General features: G+C 36.8%; 2 long non-coding RNA genes across 8 annotated transcripts; one reads left to right on the forward strand and one right to left on the reverse strand.

Annotated features, from left to right (window-relative positions):
- The first annotated feature begins 378 nt into the window (after positions 1 to 378).
- LOC135437611 (uncharacterized) lies at positions 379 to 19953 on the forward strand. 7 transcript variants are annotated; one of them, XR_010437720.1, is made up of 4 exons: positions 590 to 711; positions 17248 to 17631; positions 17690 to 17934; positions 18024 to 19953. It is a non-coding gene; the product is annotated as an uncharacterized LOC135437611 (long non-coding RNA). The 7 variants fall into 7 exon arrangements; XR_010437722.1 differs by lacking the exon at positions 590 to 711 and having other exon boundaries at positions 16250 to 17631; positions 18024 to 19068; positions 19132 to 19953; XR_010437721.1 differs by lacking the exon at positions 590 to 711 and having other exon boundaries at positions 16250 to 17631; positions 18024 to 18165; positions 18934 to 19953.
- LOC135437612 (uncharacterized) lies at positions 13663 to 14770 on the reverse strand. The gene is made up of 4 exons (XR_010437726.1): positions 14545 to 14770; positions 14356 to 14486; positions 14237 to 14281; positions 13663 to 14052 (listed from the first exon to the last, which is right to left on the reverse strand). It is a non-coding gene; the product is annotated as an uncharacterized LOC135437612 (long non-coding RNA).
- Positions 19954 to 21139: the final 1186 nt, after the last annotated feature.

Consider the following 21139-nt stretch of genomic DNA (forward strand, 5'->3'; position numbering starts at 1 on the left):
TTCGAAATCATTTCGGTTTTTATTAAGAATCTTTATTCTGGTCTCTTTTATATTCTTGGTATTATAATTAATGTACCTGCGTAAATGAAAATGTCAGCTGGAGTTCTGCCAGTAGAGTTATGTTTTAGCTTATGATTATAAGTGTATAAAAATACTTCAATTTTCATAAGTCTATTTTCTTCATCATCATTTTTTCATTAATTGTCTTATGTAGTCTTTCTATATCCGCTACACCATTTTTGCTTGTTGTTATTTGAATTTCAACTTTTTTCTTATTCAACCATTCATTCAGGGCAAGACTCATAAAAGCACTGTCCCTATCTGTCTTCAGAGTTGTAGGCTTTCCCATATTGTTAAATATTTGAATGAGTCCTTTTTAACTTCCATCCAATCCTTGCCGTTAAGTTCAATTACATTTGCAAATTTTGAATATAAATCAATATATGTTAAATAGCTGTGTTTTTGTATTGAATAAATGCCTACTACCACCACTAACCATACAATGCGATTTACGATTTATCGGTATCCGATTATTCCGACGTTTGACAAGTCTATGCATTGTATGGTTCGTGCTACTACGTAAGTTTCTCTACAATTTTCTACTTTTGGTGTAATTTTAAATTTACATGATGTGTTCCTGTGATCAATCTTAGCTAGATTACAAACTTCACATTCGTTAATTATGTTTTGGATTAAATTTTGATAGTCTGGGTAATATGGCCATAATTAAAAAGTCTGACCATCTTTTCAATACCTGGATGTGAAAGTTTCTTGTGGGTTGCTAACTATTATTTCTTTAAATTCTGCATAGCTCCTAATGCCTTTTAGTTTAATATTTGTTCGTAATGTTCGAGTTGGTTTGGGGTTCATTATTTCTTTAAAGGCTTGTTGTATTATTTCAAAATCTGAGTCGTATTCAATGTAGAATACGCTTGAATTGTTGCAAAAATGTTTTATCAATATCTGCTTAGCTTTTTCAATGTTTAGGTTTAAATATTCGATTTTTATTCTTAATTTTTTAAAATATGGTTCATTTTCTATTTTTTCTGTTTGTCTTCTAAAATAGTTTCATGGTTTTTCTGTTAAATGTATTACATTTTCATTATCTTCTTCAGCGCTATGTGCTGTAGCTTGTGTGTTAATATCTTGTTCGCCTAGCATATTTTATTCAATTTTGATGCGTGATAAAGCATCTGCTGCCTGGTTTCATTCTCCTTCTAAGTATTTCATTGAGAATATTCACTAAGTTTGATACGCCAACGTTGTAATTTCATGTTGGGTTCTTTAATTTAATGAATGGGCGAAAATATTTTACTGACCACACTATTGCTAAAAGCTCTTTTTCTATTGTACTATAATTTTGTTCGTGGTCACTTAACGTTCTACTTGAGAAACTAATTGGCTTGTTACCTTGTGACAACACAGCTCCTATTGCAAAATTACTTTCGTCGGTTGTAACCTGAAACTTTTTATTAAAATCTGGACACATTAATATTGGGTCGTTCATAATTAATAATTTTAACTTTTCAAAGGCTTTATTGTATTCAGCATTTTTAATGTACATTTTTTCTGCTTTCTTTAGGTAAAGGTCTTTCTTTAGGTCATGGGTTTTGCAATTTTTGCAAAATCTGGAATGAACTTTCGATAGTAACCACATAAACCTAGAAATGATTTAATTTTCTTTGATGTTTTTGGCAAACGAAATTCTTGTATTGCTTTTACTTTCAGTTTGTTTGGCCGTATGCCTTCTGAACTTATAATGTGGCCTAAAAATGCTGTTTCCTTTTTAAAAATTCGCACTTATCTAATTGAAGTTTCATATTTGCCTGTCTTAATTTTACAATAACTTTATTTATTGATTTTAAATGTTCATCAAGTGATGTGGGAAGTCAATAATGTCGTCCAAATAAACAAGACAATGCTTGTTAATTAAATCACGAAGAACATGATTCATGCACCTTTGGAATGATGCTGGTGTATTTTTAAGTCCAAATGGCATTCGAGTATACTCGTAATGTCCGTATTTGGTAGAAAATGCTGTTTTATTGATTGATTTCCTATCCATCTCAATCTGATGGTAACATTTTGCTAAATCTATTGTTTTAAAGTATGAGCATCTTCCTAATTTTCCCAAAATCTTGTCTATGTTTGGAATGGGAAATTTATCATTAATTGTAATGTCGTTCAATCATCTGTAATCGACCACTAATCTAAATTTTGCCTTTGCTGAGGCGTCTGCCTTCTTGGTACTATCCATTAGGTACTACAATAAGGCGACTGGCTATGCCGAATAATACCTTGGGTTAACATATCTTTAATTTGCTATTCGACTTCTTGTTCGAAAGCGAAAGGGTAACCGTATGGTTTCTTGTAAATTTGATTTTCATGATGTGTATTAATTTCGTGCTTAACAATGCTCGTGAAGGTCAAATTGTCACCTTCTCGATATTGAATGAAATTTTTCAGTAATTTTAAAAGTTTTGTTTTTTCTTCATCGTTTAGATGATCAACTCGGTAATCTTGTCCCGATGTTATTTCATTACTTATTGCGTAATTAATTTCTTGTGTATATCTTTCTGGTTTTAAATATGCTTCGAAGTTTTTTTCTGAATTTGGATCCCACACTAATCTCTATATATAAAACTGTTTGTCCTGACTGACTGACTGACTGACTGACTGACTGATTGGTGATCAACGCACAGCCCAAACCGTAAGAGCTAGGAAGCTGAAATTTTCACTGTAGTTACCTTATGTGATGTAGGTGCACGTTAAGACGGGGTTTCGGGAAATTCCACTCGCAAGTGTGGAAAAATCGCGAAAAACGTTTGTATGTAACTTTTTGGTTTACCATCCCATCGGCCCCAAACTTATTTTCAAAGATCTTTGTTCAAATTCATTTGAGGGGTGTTTCACACTTTTCGAAAAATCCGTTCCTCCTTGGTGGAAATGGAGGTCAAAGATTTGGTGGGTGACGTTTCGCGCTCAAATTCATTTCCAGTGATCTATATGAAAATTCATTTGAGACGTGTTTCTCACTTTTCGCAGAATTCAAACTTCTTCGGGAGAAATGCGATTTAAAGATTTTTTGGGCGGCGTTTTAAGTTGTGTCCGATTTGCTTCAAACTTATTTTTAAAGCTCTTCATAAGAACTTAATAAGTACGTATTTCAGCGATTTGGAAAATTCCACTCGCAAGTGTGGAAAAATCGCGAAAAACGTTTGTATGTAACTTTTTTGTTTACCATCCCATCGGCCCCAAACTTATTTTCAAAGATCTTTGTTCAAATTCATTTAAGGGGTGTTTCACACTTTTCGAAAAATCCGTTCCTCCTTGGTGGAAATGGAGGTCAAAGATTTGGTGGGTGACGTTTCGAGCTCAAATTCATTTCCAGTGATCTATATGAAAAATCATTTGAGACGTGTTTCACACTTTTCGCAGAATTCAAACTTCTTCGGGGGGAATGCGATTTAAAGATTTTTTGGGCGAAGTTTTAAGTTGTGTCCGATTTGCTTTAAACTTATTTTCAAAGCTCTCAATAAGAACTTAATGAATACATATTTCGACGATTTGGAAAATTCCACCCGCAACAGTGGTATATTGGCGGAAAACGGTTGTATGAAAGTTTTTTGTTTACCATCCGATCGGCCCCAAACTCATTTTCAAAGATCTATATTCAAAATCCATCCCTCCTTGGTGCAAATGGGGGTCGAAGATTTTGTGGATGACGTTTAGTGCTCAAATTTATTTCCAAAAAGATCTATAAGAAAAATCATTAGAGACGTGTTTCACATTTCTGGCAAAATCTAAACTCCTTCGGTGGAAAATGCATTTTTAAGATTTTTTTGGTGAATTTTAAGAGTTTTCCGATTTGCATAAAAGATGTTTGATTCCCGTCCGATCAGTTTCAAAATCATTTTCAAAGCTTTTTTGATTTTATAACATACGTGCCACGGGCAAGGCCGGGTTATACCCGCTAGTTTCTTATATTAGAACGATCTCTCGCTAATTATTATTCTGTCATGAGCGTATTCAATTATGGCGTCGTTTGCCTTTAATAAATTTCTGCCTAAAAGTATATCATAATGAGAGGAAAAATCATTTATGTAAAATATCTGGTCTTGGTTAAAGAGTTTATTAGGTGCAGTGGATACATAATGGTTTAGATTTGATACCCCTGTCATAGTTCTAATCGAAGTAGGTCTTGTATAAACTGCTATATTAAGGAAATTTTCCCTCATCATATTTATTGACGACCCAGTGACAATGAGACATCTGTAGCGTCTGTTATTAATTTTAATTTTTCTATGTACTGGCTTGTCCCGAGGCTCCAATTTGAAAATTTTCGTCTTTTATTTCATTATTCTGAAACTCCTCATATTGGTTGTTCTGACAACCATACTCTTCTTGTACATAGTTACCCTGATAGTTTTCTGATTGTTGATAATTTTCATCAACCTGCATTTTTTGGGAACCACTAGTATTTTCGCGTATACGCTTGTACGATTGATTTGGTATATACAGTGGCTCACAGCTTGTTTTATGCAGTGCATACTCACGACTTAAGAGGCATGTAGCAACAAAACTATTAGGAATTGAATAAACATTTTGGTACCATTGGAAAGTGAAATATGTCTAGTTTTATAAGGAACATCATATAAGGAACCTAGCATTCTGGAATTCAGTAATATTTGCAGATGAGTCTAAATTCAATATTTTTGGTTCAGATGGCATGTCTTACGTTTGGCGGAAACCGAACACTGAGCTTGAAAAGGAGAACTTAAAGTCAACTGTTAAGCATGGTGGTGGCAGCGTCATGGTTTGGGCCTGTATGTCAGCTGGGGGGACTGGAAACATAACGTTTATTGAGAGTACGATGGACAAACTAATGTACCTTTAAATTTTAAAGGATAATTTGTTGCAAAGTGCTGAAAATCTGGGCATCCGGACGAATTTTCGCTTTTATCAGGATAATGACCCAAAACATAAAGCAGGTATAGTTCAGTCGTGGCTTATTTATAATTGCCCACACTTGATGACTCCGCCAGCCCAGTCACCAGACTTGAATGTTATTGAAAATTTATGGTCGATATTGGAACAAAACATTCGAAAACACAAAATTTCCAATAAAAACGACCTTAAAGTGGCACTGAAGACTGAATGGCAGCAAATTGCACCAGAAGTAACCCAAAAGTTGGTGGCATCGATGCAGAATCGCCTTAAATCAGTTTTAAACAATAAAGGCTATCATACAAAGTATTAAAAAATATAAGTATTACCATAATAAGTAAAGTTATGCCAATCCTAACTACCTGCATAAAATAAGCTGTGACCTAAAACTTTCAGTATTTTTTGTTTTTTAATTTTTAAGGTACATAGTAACAATATATTATTAAATAAATGATGTTCCTTATAAAACTAGACATATTTCACTTTCCAATGGTGCCAAAATGTTTATTCAATTCCTAATAGTTTTGTTGCTACATGCCTCGTAAGTCGTGAGTATGCACTGCATAAAATAAGCTGTGAGCCACTGTACATATATATCTACCTTGAGAAATATTTTGATTTATGGGGTTATTTATTTGTGCTTGTTGTAAATTCTGTTTGAATTCTTGAGCTAGTTGCTTATTTTGGTTAAAATTAGTTTGGTTGTTCAGAGGGTGATGTGAAAAATTGTGGCTTTGATTATTGTTAGTTATGTAATTTGGGGTAAATTGAGGTTTAGTATTTCCTGTATAATTTATAGCATTGTTAGTATTTTGTTTGTATACAATATGGAATTATCTAAATTCCCTTATAATTCTAATTTGTCAGTTGTAATTACTATCTTAGCCTCTACCTCACTACAAAATTTACGTAAATTATCTTGATAATTGGTATTATATAATCTTCGCAGTAGTTTTTCCACGCGTGTTTGCGTCTTCTATTCGGAGATTAAAAAGCTTCCCTGAGTTGGGACCAGTTGTTGATTTGTAGCATTCTAGGTATCTTCTGGGTATCTCCGGATATCTGTAGCTCAATCGCCCCGAATATGATGCATTGTTGTCGTTCATTGTGAGTATAGTACAGTTGAAGCCATCCTTCTAATAAATGTACCCAGGGTTATAGGGTCTCTCAAAGGCTGGCACGTTCCGTATTTGTTGAAGCAATTGGTTTACATTTTGGTCGTGTAATTTATTCATTGCTGCAAATGCAGCCACATAAGCGCCTTCTTTGTGCTCCATTTTTTAATATTTTTAGGTATTTAGTTTGTGTCACGAAATTCACTTTGTGTTGCAACGACCGAATTGGATTTATACGTTGCTTGAATTGTTTTGACACGTCAAGTTCGTTTGCGGATAGCGAATTTTGGAGTTGAAATATATTCGATTTATTTATTACACTTGTTGATCAGAGAAGACACCAGTTGTATGGATAAGCCTCTCTTTAATTGATCGTATCACTCACGAGCTTTAATTTATTTCTTTCCACAAAATGCTATCCTACCGGACCGGCTGCGCCAATAACGTAGTTATAAGTTTAAATAAAAAGACTTTATTTCGCGAGATTGAATTTGTACCAGTTTATTTTGTTGAATATCTGGATTAATACTGAAGAACAAAAATTGGCTTACGCTATATTTAAAGCTATATAATAATTGGAGTACGTGACTTTTTGCAAAGGGACAGCAGCTGCAGCTTGTTTATGCTAGCGCCTTTCTGTTGGTCAGTTTTTGTTTATAAATGATTGTTGACAATATGTAAGCTTAGCTGCAGAAGGCATTCTGCTCTTATGATTTTTGCTGCTGTTAGCATTATTTGAATTCGGCTGAAGAAAGCATTCTATTGTTTTGATTATTCAATTTGTAAACACACAGTGGGTTATACCATGCAATGCAGCTTATGAATAACAGTGGTTCAAGATTCTGTTGTTGTGAATATGTCACTATATATATATATATATATATATATATATATATATATATATATAAGTTAATTCCAAAGTTTATTAAACGATGAAAAAAATATAATTTTTAGGGAAGCAAGACTTCCTTTATTTGATGTTAATTTGCAACTGAATAAACTTAAATCAATTCTAGCCCTAGTAACCTGTGGCTTAGCGGCAGCGGCGTTGGCAGCGGCGTCGCTGCTGATGTTGTTGGCCCGTTGGGCAATTCTTCTTGGAATTTTCGGCGGTTGCCAGTCGGCGCGTGGAGGAAATGGCACAGACACCAAGTCAGCATTTTGCTGCACTTCTTATGAGGTGTTGCAATGCTTCTTATTGGGACTGTATGAATTTATTTGTTGTTAACTCTTCCCCCTTTGATTTAAGCTTGTCCTCAAGCGATCATCAGAAGAAAGGTATGTTGTTGAACCTGAGGTTATTGGCATCTGTATTTTGTATTTGGATATGTGCTGGTTCTTTTTTGGGTCTCTCTTGTTCTTTGTTCAGTTGCAGTATTATATTTTTCTTATTTTTCTTCATTACGTGTAATACACAGGTAAGAAGGATGGCAACTGTGAACAGAGTTATGAAACCGACTCTATTTGCTATAGAGTGCGTCTGAAGTTTTTGCATGTTTTTTATGTTGTTGATGTGCAATTCTTCTAATGCTTCCAGGAAAGAATCTTAATTCTTTCGTTTTCTATTGGGGTTATTTGTATTGTGGGATTTCCTGGGTCATGACGGTGACCTCTAGGTTGCTGAACTCTTGTTTGTTGATGAAAGGTTTCGTTCCAGAAGTTAATCATGTAGGTGCCTCTCACGCGTTTCTTCTCTTCTTGCCATCTAATAGTGCCGTTGAAGTCGTTCACTAGTATAAGTCCATCGTCGATTTCCTGATCTCCGGGATATGATCTGCATTGCTAAAGCCACAGAGCGCTTGCTCTCCACTAACTAACTAGGTATACAATTATTAGTGTTCAAGTTTACAATTTTTGATTTGTTAAAATTTGAATATTATGGTATCTTTTACCATTGTTGTTTATCCATAGATTGTTTTATTGCAATGAAACAGTTCGTTAAATTCTAAATCTATTATATTGTTGTTTTTCACTACTGGCTTTATTATAGTATTTTTGCATTCTATTTCTTCTAAATTGGAATTGTTACAATATAAAACAGAGTGGTTCCATTATGCAAAATGGATACATCTGCGAATTCTAGCATTTCTTCAATATTTAAAGGTGGCATGTTACTTTTACTAAAATTATCGTTTACTATCTCTATTTCTTTTTCCCAAGTAGGAATGTATTTATTAAATTCAATTTCGCCCATTGTATGGCGTACTTAATATTAATTATTTCTTCTTTTATGAGCCTAATTTGATTTTGTAAGCTAATAGCTATCTATCACTTTGAGAGATTCCTTTCTTATGCTATTGTAAATCATTTGAGATTTTCGTGAGTTTATTAATTCGATCTTCTAATTGCCTGTTTATGATAAGTGTTTATTGTCGTTTTCTATAAGTTTGTTTATGTTGTCGGTAAGCATTATAAGTCGTCATTGTCCGGGCTGCCGGCTACATACTTCCAAGCTGTGCCTATAATGTTGATCGCTCTAGTCTTTCGTTTATGGAAAAGTGATATTGTGTGAAAGTGACAATGCTTGCGTTATTTCGTGCCGTAAAGTGTGGTATAAAGTATTGGTTCTTAAGTCTTTTTCGGTGTCAAAAAGGAGATTATCTAATGCGTTTTTGATCTGTTCTAGCTCTATGACTTGTACGATTCGGTGGTCGATGTCTGTAGTTTCCCTATTCCTTTTAGAATTGTAATTGTTTGTGCGTCTGTGTAGTTCAAGATTTCTAAGTGTCCTTCTGTTGCTTTATTGTCATCATTAGTAGGAATCTGTAATTTTTATGTATTTTTTATATTGCTTTTATGTATTATTTTGTCAGTTGTTGTTAGTACGGTTGTGTTTCTATTTTCTTTAACTATTTCCTTTTTGTATCTGGGTGACAGTTTGGTACCTAATCTGGTATTGACTTTGACGAATATTTCTTGACCTGGTATATAAGTTCGTATGTCGTTACGTTTTTTGTTATGATTCTGCATGTCGGTCGATTGTTTCTGTTTGAGTCTGTCAATGTTCTCCTTCCTAGCTTTTTCGTATTGGTCTGGGTCTGTAGTCACGTTTCTGCCGAAGAATATGTCTAATGGTCTCTTGTTAGTTGTCGAGTGTATAGTGTAGTTGTAGTCGTATATTGATTTGTTAAGTAGTTCTTCGAATGTTCTGTGTTCCTGTTTTCTTTTGTTGCATCTCATAATATCTGATAGTGTTGAATGAAATCTCTCTACCTGACCATTCACTGCGCTTTTGTAGGGTGGTGTTTTATAAACTTCTATATTTAATTGGTCCTGCATCATAAAAGTGATTGAGGCTGAATTAAGGGATTTTTCGTTATCTATTACAACGGCTTTAGGTACGCCAAAATAAAAAAGGATTTCATGAAGTGGTTTTTTAATGTCTTCTATTGCCCTAGATTTGATTATTCGTCCCTGAGCTAATTTCGAAAATTTGTCTACTGCCGTTAGTACTAAGTTTTTTTCTGTCGTGTATATGTCGATGTGGATTGTATGTCCTGGGTATTCGGGGATTGGTGTTTCTTTGAGTTTTGGGTTAGTGGGATGCCTATCGTATTTTTCTTCTTTACAAACCTGACACTGTTTGACTAATTCTGTTATTCGTTGCTTCATTTTTGGGAAATAGAATCTTTCGGACAATTGCATTTTGTTTTCTAGTGCGTTGCGGTGGGCTCTGTTGTGTGTAACCAATATCTTCTCATCTTGTTCTGTTTCATTTGTTAAATCTTTTACTTGAGACTGTGTGAATCTAATCTTGAAGTTACTAAAATGTTGGGGATATATCTGCTGAATTTGGTTCATTATTTCTTCTGAGGTTATTATTCCGTTGATTACGGATGGGTTTAGATGAACTTTCAGTATTTGCGTAAGGTCGTGTTCTGAGAAATTTGGTCGAGTAATCGTATGCCTGTGGAATGTTGGGAATGGGATATGGAATTCGTAATTTGTTTCGTTGGCTCTACTGAGAAATATCTGGTTTTTGAATACGTTAATTGGAGCTTCTATGCTCGGAATTAAGTTGTGGCTTGAACTGTCTGCACTGTGCTGGGTGGAGGCTACTGATCCAATATTATTGATCACAGGGATACGTGATAGCGCATCGGCTACAATGTTATCCCTACCTGGCTTATAGAGGAGTTCGTAATCGAACTCTTCTAGGTAAGCTTTCCACCTCTTTATCCTAGCGTTGCCGTTCCAACTGCTAAGAGAGTGGGTTAAGGGTTGATGGTCGGTGTATATTTTTACACTCGCTTTACCGTAGAGGTAATTCTTGAGGGCTTTTAAGGCCCAAATTATTGCCAACATTTCCCTTTCATTGGTGGCGTAGTTCTCCTCTGTTTTAGAGAGAGTTCTAGAGAGGAAACAAATGGGTCGCTTGTTCTGGGATAGGACAGCCCCAATAGCAAAGTTGGATGCATCTGTTGTCAGATGAAATTCTTTGCTGAAGTCCGGGTAATGAAGTATTACCTCATTCGAAACTAGGGAATTTTTTATTTTATTGAATGCTTCGATCGCTTCTTCGTTGAGATTAATGAGCTTTTTAGCTGATTGATTTTTGGACACCCGTCCATCTTCCCCTCTTAAAAGAGAGGTAAGGGGCTTTGCCAGCTTAGCGAAGTCTTTTATAAACCTCCTATAATAGCTGGCGAGGCCAATAAACGATCTTAAATCTTTGAGTGTTTTTGGAAGTGGGTACTTCCTTATTGTCTCAATTTTGCTTGGATTAGTTTCTATCCCCTTGTCTGAGATGACAAATCCCAGGAATTCTACTCTGCTTTTAAAGAACTCGCATTTGTCCAACTGACATTTCATGTTGGCTTCTTGTAGAGTTCTGAATATGGCGGCAAGGTGCTGCGCATGCGATTCATCATCTTTGCTAAAGATAATGATATCGTCAATATAAATGAAGCATATTTTTCCAATATGCTCACGAAGGATGTCGTCAAGAGCTCTCTGGAAAATTGAGGGCGCATTCTTGAGACCGAATGGGAGTCGTGTAAACTCGTATTTTCCGTTGTTAACGGAGAAGGCAGTTTTTTCTATGTCTGACTCCTTAAGGGGTATTTGATGAAAGCCACTTTTCAAATCTAAGACAGAGAAAACTTTGTTATTGCCTAGCTGTGCTAGTACCTCGTTGATTTCGGGTATAGGGTATTTGTCTGCGGTAGTTTCTTTATTTAGTTTCCTGTAGTCTATAACCATGCGATATTTCTTTTGCCCGGAGGCATCTAATTTTTTCGGAACAATCCACACAGGTGAATTGTATGGGGATCGGGAGGGTCGGATGATTCCGTCCTCTAAAAGTTCTTTGATTTGGTTGTGTACTTCGTCTTTTAAAGACATTGGAAATTGGTAAAATTTTGAATATATGGGGGAGTCGGTTTTTGTTCGAATCTCTGCTCTGACGTTGGTTGTGTATGTCAGTTTTTCGTCCGGATTGGCGAATAGGTGTGGGTGCATTTTAACTAGTTGATTAAGGCTATTTTTTTGTTCGTTTGTCATATGTTTTGTCCGTGGTATTACCGTGTTGACCGCCTCTATTTTTTTCTGCTTAATGGGTATGCAAATATTGTTCTTGATTATTAGTAGATTCTTGCTGCTTTGTATCACAGCATCTAGTTCCTTTAGACTATCGTTACCTAATATGGCGTCGAATGATTTTAGGGTGGGTAAGAGAAAGAATTTTATTTTTATATCGTTTCTATTGAAAAGATTAGCGAACTTGTGGTGTGTAATTTTAATGCTTCCGCCGACTGTGACGGCTTCGAAGGGTTTTTCGTTTGGAATAGGTTCGGACACGAATTTCGGTTGGACGTAATTTCGGTTTGATCCTGTATCTATTAGTATTTTGAGTAATTTTCCGCTCTCCATCTTACATTCTATGTAAGGAAGAGAGGAGCTCTTTATCCTAAAATGTCTGAGTGTTCGTATTGGGTATTTTGTCCGTCATCTGTTTCTTCAATTTGTTGGGCGTATTCGTTTAATGGCTGCTCGTATTCAGTCTGCTGTTCGTAGTTTAGCATTGATTGTACGTATTCCTCCATGGTCACATAGTTGTCAGTGTTTTCTGTCTCGGTCTGTTCTTCTCCTGTTTGTATGTTGAAATTTCTTTGTTTTTTGTCCGTGGCGTTTGTTGGTGGTGGAGGTCTTTTCCCTACTTCAAAATTGGGTCTGTTCATGTAATTTATCATCCTCGTGCGGATGCTTTGGTCCACGTCCATTGGCTCAGGACGTGGTTGGGGTTTTGGTGCAGAAGGTCTATTGGGTACGTATACCTGTTGTGGTTGTGTCTGGTAGGTTCGTTGGTTGGGGTATTGTGGAATCGGTACATTATTGTTGTAAGTCGGTGGTCTATGGTTTGTATTGGTTGGCCAAGGTGTGTGGATCGGGAGAGGTGGCCTAAAAGTTTGGGCGAAAGAAGGCTGAGCTGTTCGGGGTGGCAGTGTAGGTGGTGGTATATTTCTATTTGGGTTTCTGGCATGTGTCTGTTGATTTCTATTCAAAGCCATGTTAGTGCGATAGCTTTGATTCTCTAGTTTTAAACAATAGTGAAGGGCTGAAGGTAGATCTGCTGGCTCCTTTATTCCAAGAATCCGTGGTAAATCTCCTTCAAACCTCTAATGAAGGTATCTAATGCTTTATCTCGATATATTTTTGTCATAAGGGTTTATTTAATATCAGCGACAAGTGGTTGTAAACGACCTGGTAGAATTCTTCTACTGTTTGGTTGTTACCTTGCACTAACATTGTCATCTGATATTCTAATGTTCCCAGATCTCTTTTGTCTGCGTAGTGCAGCGTGAGACATTTGGAGATAGCGCTCCAATTTAGGGGAACATTATACGACTCGAGGGCCGTGTCGGCATTGCCAGTGATTTTGTTTCTCACTGTATGCAATATGCCAAAGCATTTTGGAGAACCTGCCTCAGCTGCATAGGCTGAGAGTATACGATCTACACTCTTCTTCCATGAGCTAAATTCCGCTGGATTACCGGAGAATTCTCTGAGGCTTTTAACTATGTCCGGAACTCTGTCTAAGTCATTCAAATTGTGGTTGGCAGTTATTGTTTGGTCGTCTACGTCACTAAACTCCCTAGAGGGGTTGACTAACTGCTTTACTAATGTCGGCAGTTGTTGTGCCAAAATCTGGCTAACCGTGGCTGATATCATCTGCTCTGCGTTATTCGCCATGACTCTATTTTGTAAATGTTCGTTTGTTTTTTTGTGTTTCACTTAGTTTCTAACTTATAGTACTATTCCTGATGTGGCAACCTCCCCTGCCGGTCCGGATTTCATCCTTTTTGAAGCCTTTGGGTATCTTCTGGGGATCCTGCGACCAGTCTTCGTTGAGAGTATCCTGCGGGCGGGCCTTACAAGATGCGTTGTCCACCGATGGGCAAAATTGAACAATTTAGTTCCAATTGCCTTTCGCGAATTTCGCCAATCGTTGAATTTAATCGACGATAGTTGCACTGGTTTTATTTTCGCGTATAACCGACTAACGCGCACGTAGAAGCGTTTTGTTCTGTGGTAACACGAGCCGGTCCCTGCTCGGGCGCCAGTTAATTCCAAAGTTTATTAAACGATGAAAAAAATATAATTTTTAGGGAAGCAAGACTTCCTTTATTTGATGTTAATTTGCAACTGAATAAACTTAAATCAATTCTAGCCCTAGTAACCTGTGGCTTAGCGGCAGCGGCGTTGGCAGCGGCGTCGCTGCTGATGTTGTTGGCCCGTTGGGCAATTCTTCTTCGAATTTTCGGCGGTTGTTAGTCGGCGCGTGGAGGAAATGGCACAGACACCAAGTCAGCATTTTGCTGCACTTCTTATGAGGTGTTGCAATGCTTCTTATTGGGACTGTATGAATTTATTTTTTGTTAACTTATATACGTGCGCGAACGTGTGGGGAGCCAATCGCTCAATTTAATACGTTTTTCCCAACGGCGGTTGGCATTAGCTTTCTGTGACGTCCTTTCTTTGTGTTGTTCGGCTAGAAAAGAATTGCATTTTTTTTTTAATTAATACACTTTGTCTATAATCATAAGTATATGCAATAATTATATTATATGCATGAGAACGTTAATAGCTGAGTGAAGATAGACTGCGGAGATACCTGTAATAGAAGTAATATTAATTGTTAATAATTATAAGAATATACGAATAATTATACGCACCTGTGAAGTTGGGGGAAATGTCCGCTTGCATGAGATTGTAAGTGGCTGTAAAAATAAATGCAGTAAGAAATGATAATAATTTGTATTAATTTTAAGAAAACGCAACCAATTATACGCACATATTTAAGGAAAAGAATGTCCGGCTAAGTTTAAATTGATGGGGAGAGTGGCCATAACAAAATGAGGGAGACGAGATCAAATGATCATCTCAGGTAGGGTGGGTACGCTGGGTCCGGAACCGGGACCCGATCTGGAAGAGTAAAATGGATAAATAGTGGTTTTTTGTTAATTTATATTGAGCGTCCCACCTTCGTTGTTTACATTTTCTTGTTGATACAGCTGTTAGTGTTGTTCATTTGTTAATAGCTCCGGCTGTTTGATGTTATCGATTATGTGGTTCATTTTGAATAGTGTTGTGTAGGTCTGTTTTGCTACAGACGTTGTAGCACTAACCATACAATGCATAGACTTGTCAAACAGCGGAATAGTCGGATACCGATAAATCGTCAACGACTGAGCCCCATGGGTGTCCGCGACCATTTTAGTGGGCCCAGACAAAGTAAGACTGCTGAGAGTGGCAGCCGAACGCCGGCCCCGAAAGCCGAACGTTCAGTATGAAGCCGCATCTCGCTCAGCGCACAACGTTGCTGCGGCTGATGTTGTTTCGTAATATATGTATGTTAGTATTAAATCTTTTCAGCCCAAATACATACATATGTGTATATGCGTGTGCAGAGTGTGCCTCGCTCACACTTATTGCTTTGCACACATGTGGGCATCTCCTTCTCCCTGCATAGCTTCTCAAAAACCCCGAGATCTACAAACATATATATGTTTGTGTTGTGTGGATGTGCGCACAAGTAGATCGCGGCGTTTGTCGCGAGCCAGAGATTTTTTCTGCAATTGTGTGCCCTCTGTGCGTTGCTCTCGAAGTGCCCAAATAATTGCTAACATTTCCTTTTCATTTGTTGAGTAGTTTTCGTCTGATTAACTGAGTGTTCATGATAGGAAGGTTAGTAGCCTGTCTCCTTGCGTCAGCGGTTAGTTCAAATGGCTCATTGAAGTTGGGAAAATGTAATATGATCTTTAAATTTTATGAAGGCTTCTATTTACTTTGCATTTAAGTTAATAGGAGTTCTTTTTGAGATTGTTTTAGAGATTGTTCCCGCCTCTCCGCTAAGTAGCGTAGTTACCTTTGTTAAACCTGCGATTATATCCTGAAATGTCTTAAAATAAACGAAGGTCATGGATTGTTTTTAGTTTGGGAAAATTAACTATTGCTTCTATTTTTTTTGGGTTGGTTCTTAAACCATCTTTGCTGATTTCGTTTCCTATGTGTTCTCTTGTTAAGTCATCAAGAGTACTTTAAATAATAGATGCGGCCTTGCGTAGCCCGAAGTAAGGTCTTAATAACTGGAATTTACCATTATTAATTGAAATGGCTGTCTTTTCTATGTCGGAATCTTTCAGAGCGAATTGTTTAAACCCGCTTTTAAGGTCGACTGTAGTGAAGAAATTTTTCTCACCGAGGTTTTATAAAATGCTGTTTATTTCTGGCATTGGTTACCTGTCAGGAGTGGTAATTTCGTTCAACTTTCTATAGTCAATTGTTACGGAAACTGCTTGTTTCTCGGTGGGCCGCGCCGGCTGGCTCATCGGTTCTCTGGGTGTAGTCCCATCCCTGGCCCGCAGTCCGCACAATCGATACCAACAAAACTATAACCACTAACCATACAATGCATAGGCTTGTCAAACAGCGGAATAATCGGATACCGATAAATCGTCAACGACTGAGCCCCATGGGTGTCCGCGACCATTTTAGTGTGCCCAGACAAAGTAAGACTGCTGAGAGTGGCAGCCGAACGCCGGCCTCGAAAGCCGAACGTTCAGTATGAAGCCGCATCTCGCACAGCGCGCAACTCAAAATTTACACAGATCAGCAGCCGTTAACCTTTGCGCTTAACAACAAAAATAGTGACGCTAAAATGAAAAGATGGAAGGCTCAGGTAAAAAAATTATAATTACGAAGTCCTTTATAAACCAGGCAACACCAACGCTGTTGCAGATCTTTTATCTAGACCCCTCAAGCCAGTTTAAATACGTTAACTCCAACTATGTACAGTACCCAAAGTTCTTGAGAAAATTTATTACATTCAGCGGAAATTCCTATTAATGCTTTTAAAAATCAATTATTCCTAGAAATTGACGAAAGTTCGTCATACCAATTCAAAATAATATAACCGACTTACCACTGACACATAATTAGAGAGAAAGAATTCTCGGCTAAAAACTTAAAACAATTACTCAAGTGATATCTAAATCCTCCAGTTATAAACTACATAAAAACAACTGAACCATGCTTAAAATCCAAACCATTTACCCATTACATTTTTCAAACTGTAAAGTACGTTTTAACGAAAACAGAACCAGCAAGCAGCACAGGAACGAAAAAGAAACTATGGATACTTCAAATGTTAGAAACAGCATACTTTCCACCAATGACGCAAAATATTACGATTACTTAAACTGTGTACAATTCGAAAAGAAAGTAAATATGCACGACACCCAAATACTATTTAACTAGGAGAAACCCCTGTACCCAAGTATCCAGGTCATATACTTCACATAGAATTTTTTTCAATAAACAGAGAACTAGTACTAATTTCAATAGATAAATTTGCAAAATAAGCAGTAGCTAAGCCACTAGAAAACTGTAGCATTGAGGCTATAAGAAAACCATTAGGAGAAATTATGTTTAATTTGGACTACATAAATCGCTTATCGTCGATAACGAAAAGTCCCTTAATTCACAGTCAATAGAGTTCATGTTAAAAAATCAAGTTGGCATTGATGTTTTTAATACACCCCCACACAAGGGTACAGAAAATGGTCAAGTCGAAAGGTTCCACTCAACTCTAATGGAGATAATGAGGTGCATAAAACAAGAAAAACGCACGAACTACTCGAATTGGCATTGTGTAAATAGAATCATATTATACATTCTATCATAGGGAAAAAACACGTTGACCTATTTTGTGGAAGATCTACTAATTTTGGTACAGCAGACTATGAAAAAACTAGAAACAATTATTATGAAAAACTCATAAAAAACAACGACAGGACTTATATTTCCACAACAAACCTCAAAAAGGGGTTTGTAAAACACAAACTAACAACGCATTTGTTACGGAACTGCTTGTTTCCCTTTGGGCCGCGCCGGCTGGCTCATCGGTTCTCTGGTTGTAGTCCGATCCCTGCTACAACGTCTGTAGCAAAACATACCTATACAACACTATTCAAAATGAACTACATAACTGATAACAACAAACAGTCGGAATTTCTATCAAAAGAACAACACTAACAGCTGTAGCAACACGAAAATGTAAACAACAAAGGTGAGAAGCTCAATATAAATGATCAAAAAAACACTATTTATCCACTTTACTTTTCCAGATCGGGTCCCGGTTCCGGACCCAGCTTACCCGCCCTACCTAAGACGATCACCTGATCTCTGCTTCCTCATTTTGGCCAGTAGATGGCCTGCATCAGCCCGTGTCGGCTGTTATGCCCACTCTCCCCATAAATTTAAACTTAGCCGGACATTCTTTTCATTTCTTATTGCCTTTCTCCTTGCAGGATACCTCCACTCAGAAATTTACAATGTCATGCAATCGGACATTTCTTTTCTACTTCACCAGGCGCGTATAATTACTTGCATATCCCTATAATTATTGAAATATTGACATGAATATTATTACTTATTTCATTATCTCTTATCTCATTGCAGAACATCTGCAACCTTCTTTATGTAATTTCATGCAAATGAGCAAATTAGTCTACAAGTCGAGAAAATCCCCACAAACCCTTGCTGGCCGCCGCTGAAACACCACATGGAGAAATAATATAGAATAATTGATTGGTCGAGGGACGTAAGCACGACTCACGCAGAAATATACATATAATCCATAAACAGCCACACTACTACTCAACAGCCACACCAATTACTGAGTCTTAATGAAAAAAAAAACAAATTGAAATAGCAGCACAGAAAACAATACAATCGCAATTGCAATGCTGTTGATAGAATTTAAAGCAGACGCGCATGAATGTGTGTGTGTACATGTATACAGAAATTCTTGGAATTTGCGCTAGCTGCCGCAAACACGTGGGCAGCCGAAGTACATTTTCTTTTGTGTTTCATACCCGATCTTGATGTAATTTTCATCAGTAGATCTTATTGTACTTTAAAATATTCATGTATTCTCACAATTGCATTTAAATTGTGGCTTAGTGGCTTAGTGTCTTGTGGCATTTAGTTCTTATAGGTTCTGAGATCCTTGCGTTCATACATACGGACGGACGGACATACAGACGGACACGGCTAGATCGACTCGGCTGTTGATGCTGATTAAGACTATATATACTTTATGGGGTCGGAGATGCTTTCTTCTGCCTGTTACATACATTTGCAAAATGTACATACAATTTGCACAAATACATTATATCCTTTTTACCTATTTTATGGGTTCAGGGTATAAAAACAAATATGCTTAGATTATAAAGGTTATCTAAGTCGCTTAAAATTACTTACCCTACCTAAAGAGCTCTCTGGGCGAGATAAGGGGCGATACGTGTTATTCATAAACATATATTTTTTTGGTTTAATCTCTATTCCTTTTTTCTTCCTTTTCTTTAAGGGCTGGTATATATGTATGTATATATTTACGCAAGTGTGCAAAATTTCATTCTGCGCTCGACTATTGCGGTCGGCAGACGCAATGGTGTTTGGGGACGTTCCTTCCCGTTACAGGATTACTTGCTAGTTTTATTAGGTGAAATACGCAGAGCGAGAGATATGATTCAATTTATACAAACAAACTTTAATCTATGAATAGAAAAAAAACTGCAGCTTGATGCAGCAGCACGCCGTTTTTGGCTGAGTCTGTGGGGCGGTGTGCTTAGAACGGACTCACTTAATAATAAGCAAATAATAAAAAATAGTTCATAGGCCATAGATACTTTATGTTTTTCTGGAAAAGTTATTTTTCAAAGGTGCGCTTGCGCACACCACGCCACTAACAGCTGACCAAATCGAACTCCTCTACTGCACATTTGGGCAGCAACATCATCGGTGCCGAATTTCGGCACACGCATACATTTACGAGGCGAGCACCGTTGCTGCCCATCTGCACAGCTGCATTTTTTTGGGTCAACGGCCCAAATGATGGCCAAGGGCATTTAATGGCACCGCGATCCTCTCTTCCTGTAATCTCTTTAGGAGCGAATCGGGCGGCCAATAGCAATCGCCCCTTTTGGCGCCGTGGATCGCAAGCCCGGCGTTGCCACTCTTCAATAAATTGGGAGCCGCTGTGTGCTCGGCTTCACTCCCGATACTCTGACCTTATGACAAAAGATATCGGCGTGGCCGATAATAAAGAACGCACCCAACTAGGCAAACTATCGATGCTGCCGATAACGTCAAATGCAACACATTCGATAAGAAAATGGGATAAAAACGAAATCTGAAGACTTCAAAATAATAGCAAATAATATGAACATAATAAAACAAGTAAGAGGTTCTAGTCGGGACTTCCCGACTAGGGGATACCCTGAACCCTCTTCTTTCATCACCAACTGCTACGCGCTCGTTTGATTTAGTAGTAATAAAGAAAAATGAAAAAAAAAAAAAAAATATTGTTCCCTTGGCAAGGCTCGAACTCGCAACTAACCGCACCACTTGCCGCTGCCTCTACTCAAGGGCCACACCAGTAATTGAGCTTCAGTTCAACAATTAAAATAGCAGCACAGAAAACAATACAATCGCAATTGCAATGCTGTTGATAGACTTCAAAGCAAATACGCATGAATGTGTGTGTGTGTACATGTATATAGAAATTCTTGGAATTTGCGCAGCAGCTATGCTGCTAACATGTGCGCACACAACTTTTGTGTTTCATAACCGATCTTAATGAAATTTTCGACAGTACATCTTATTATAGAATAGAATAAAGAATATTTGTGTATTCTCAAAAATTCAATTGCATATAAATTGTGGCTTAAATTGATGGGCAATACAAGTTCGATAATTAACTTGATTTATAGCTTTTCGGTGGTAGCGGTGAGGTGGCGATAGGTATAAAATGAAAGATTCCTGATATATATATATAATATTCTAGAAGCTACATGTCAAGTTTGGTGACCCCAGGTCATATTATTTGCCGAAATTGCTCAAAAAACAGTATTTCGATATCGATTTTTATCGATTACTTGGAAACGGGGCAAGTTATCGAATATCGGAAACAAACTCGATCTGCGCGGGCATTAGGAGGACCTACAATTTGTAATAAATAAAGACATTAAAGAAGAAATAAACAAGCTATAAAAAAATAAGAAAATTTTCAAAATATTCTTGTCACACAATTAAAATGTAAAATAGATTTAATTAAAGAAGATTTATACATTTGTCAAAAGCTAATATAGCAAATACTTTCATAACATCCGAAGTATAAACAAGAGTTTTAAGCAACATTTTTACAGAAGAATATATATAGTCAAATAGTCAAATTTTAATATAAAAATGTTATAAAATGTTATATTCAGTTTTCGCTACTAATCACCAATGTAAATATATTAGTAAAATCAAAAAGTGTTTAAAATCAAATATTATAGATATTTCAAATGGTGACTGCAGTATTAAATTATTGACCAGTACACACAATAGTTGTACCATTACTAATAATGATCACATTAAGACAATAGAATCAATAGATACGGTTCTTAACGAGCTTAATGGTAACATAAAAAGTAAATAAAGGGTTATTTGTAATTAAATTTAATAACTGTAGATTAATACATAGGAAATTAATTTTTGTCTTTTTAACTTTAAACCACAACTAGCAATGA

The sequence above is a fragment of the Drosophila montana genome, unplaced genomic scaffold (genome assembly GCF_035044405.1).
Source record: "Drosophila montana isolate Dmon_TW-CO22-7 unplaced genomic scaffold, ASM3504440v1 contig_3831_1, whole genome shotgun sequence".
Lineage (NCBI taxonomy): Eukaryota > Metazoa > Arthropoda > Insecta > Diptera > Drosophilidae > Drosophila > Drosophila montana.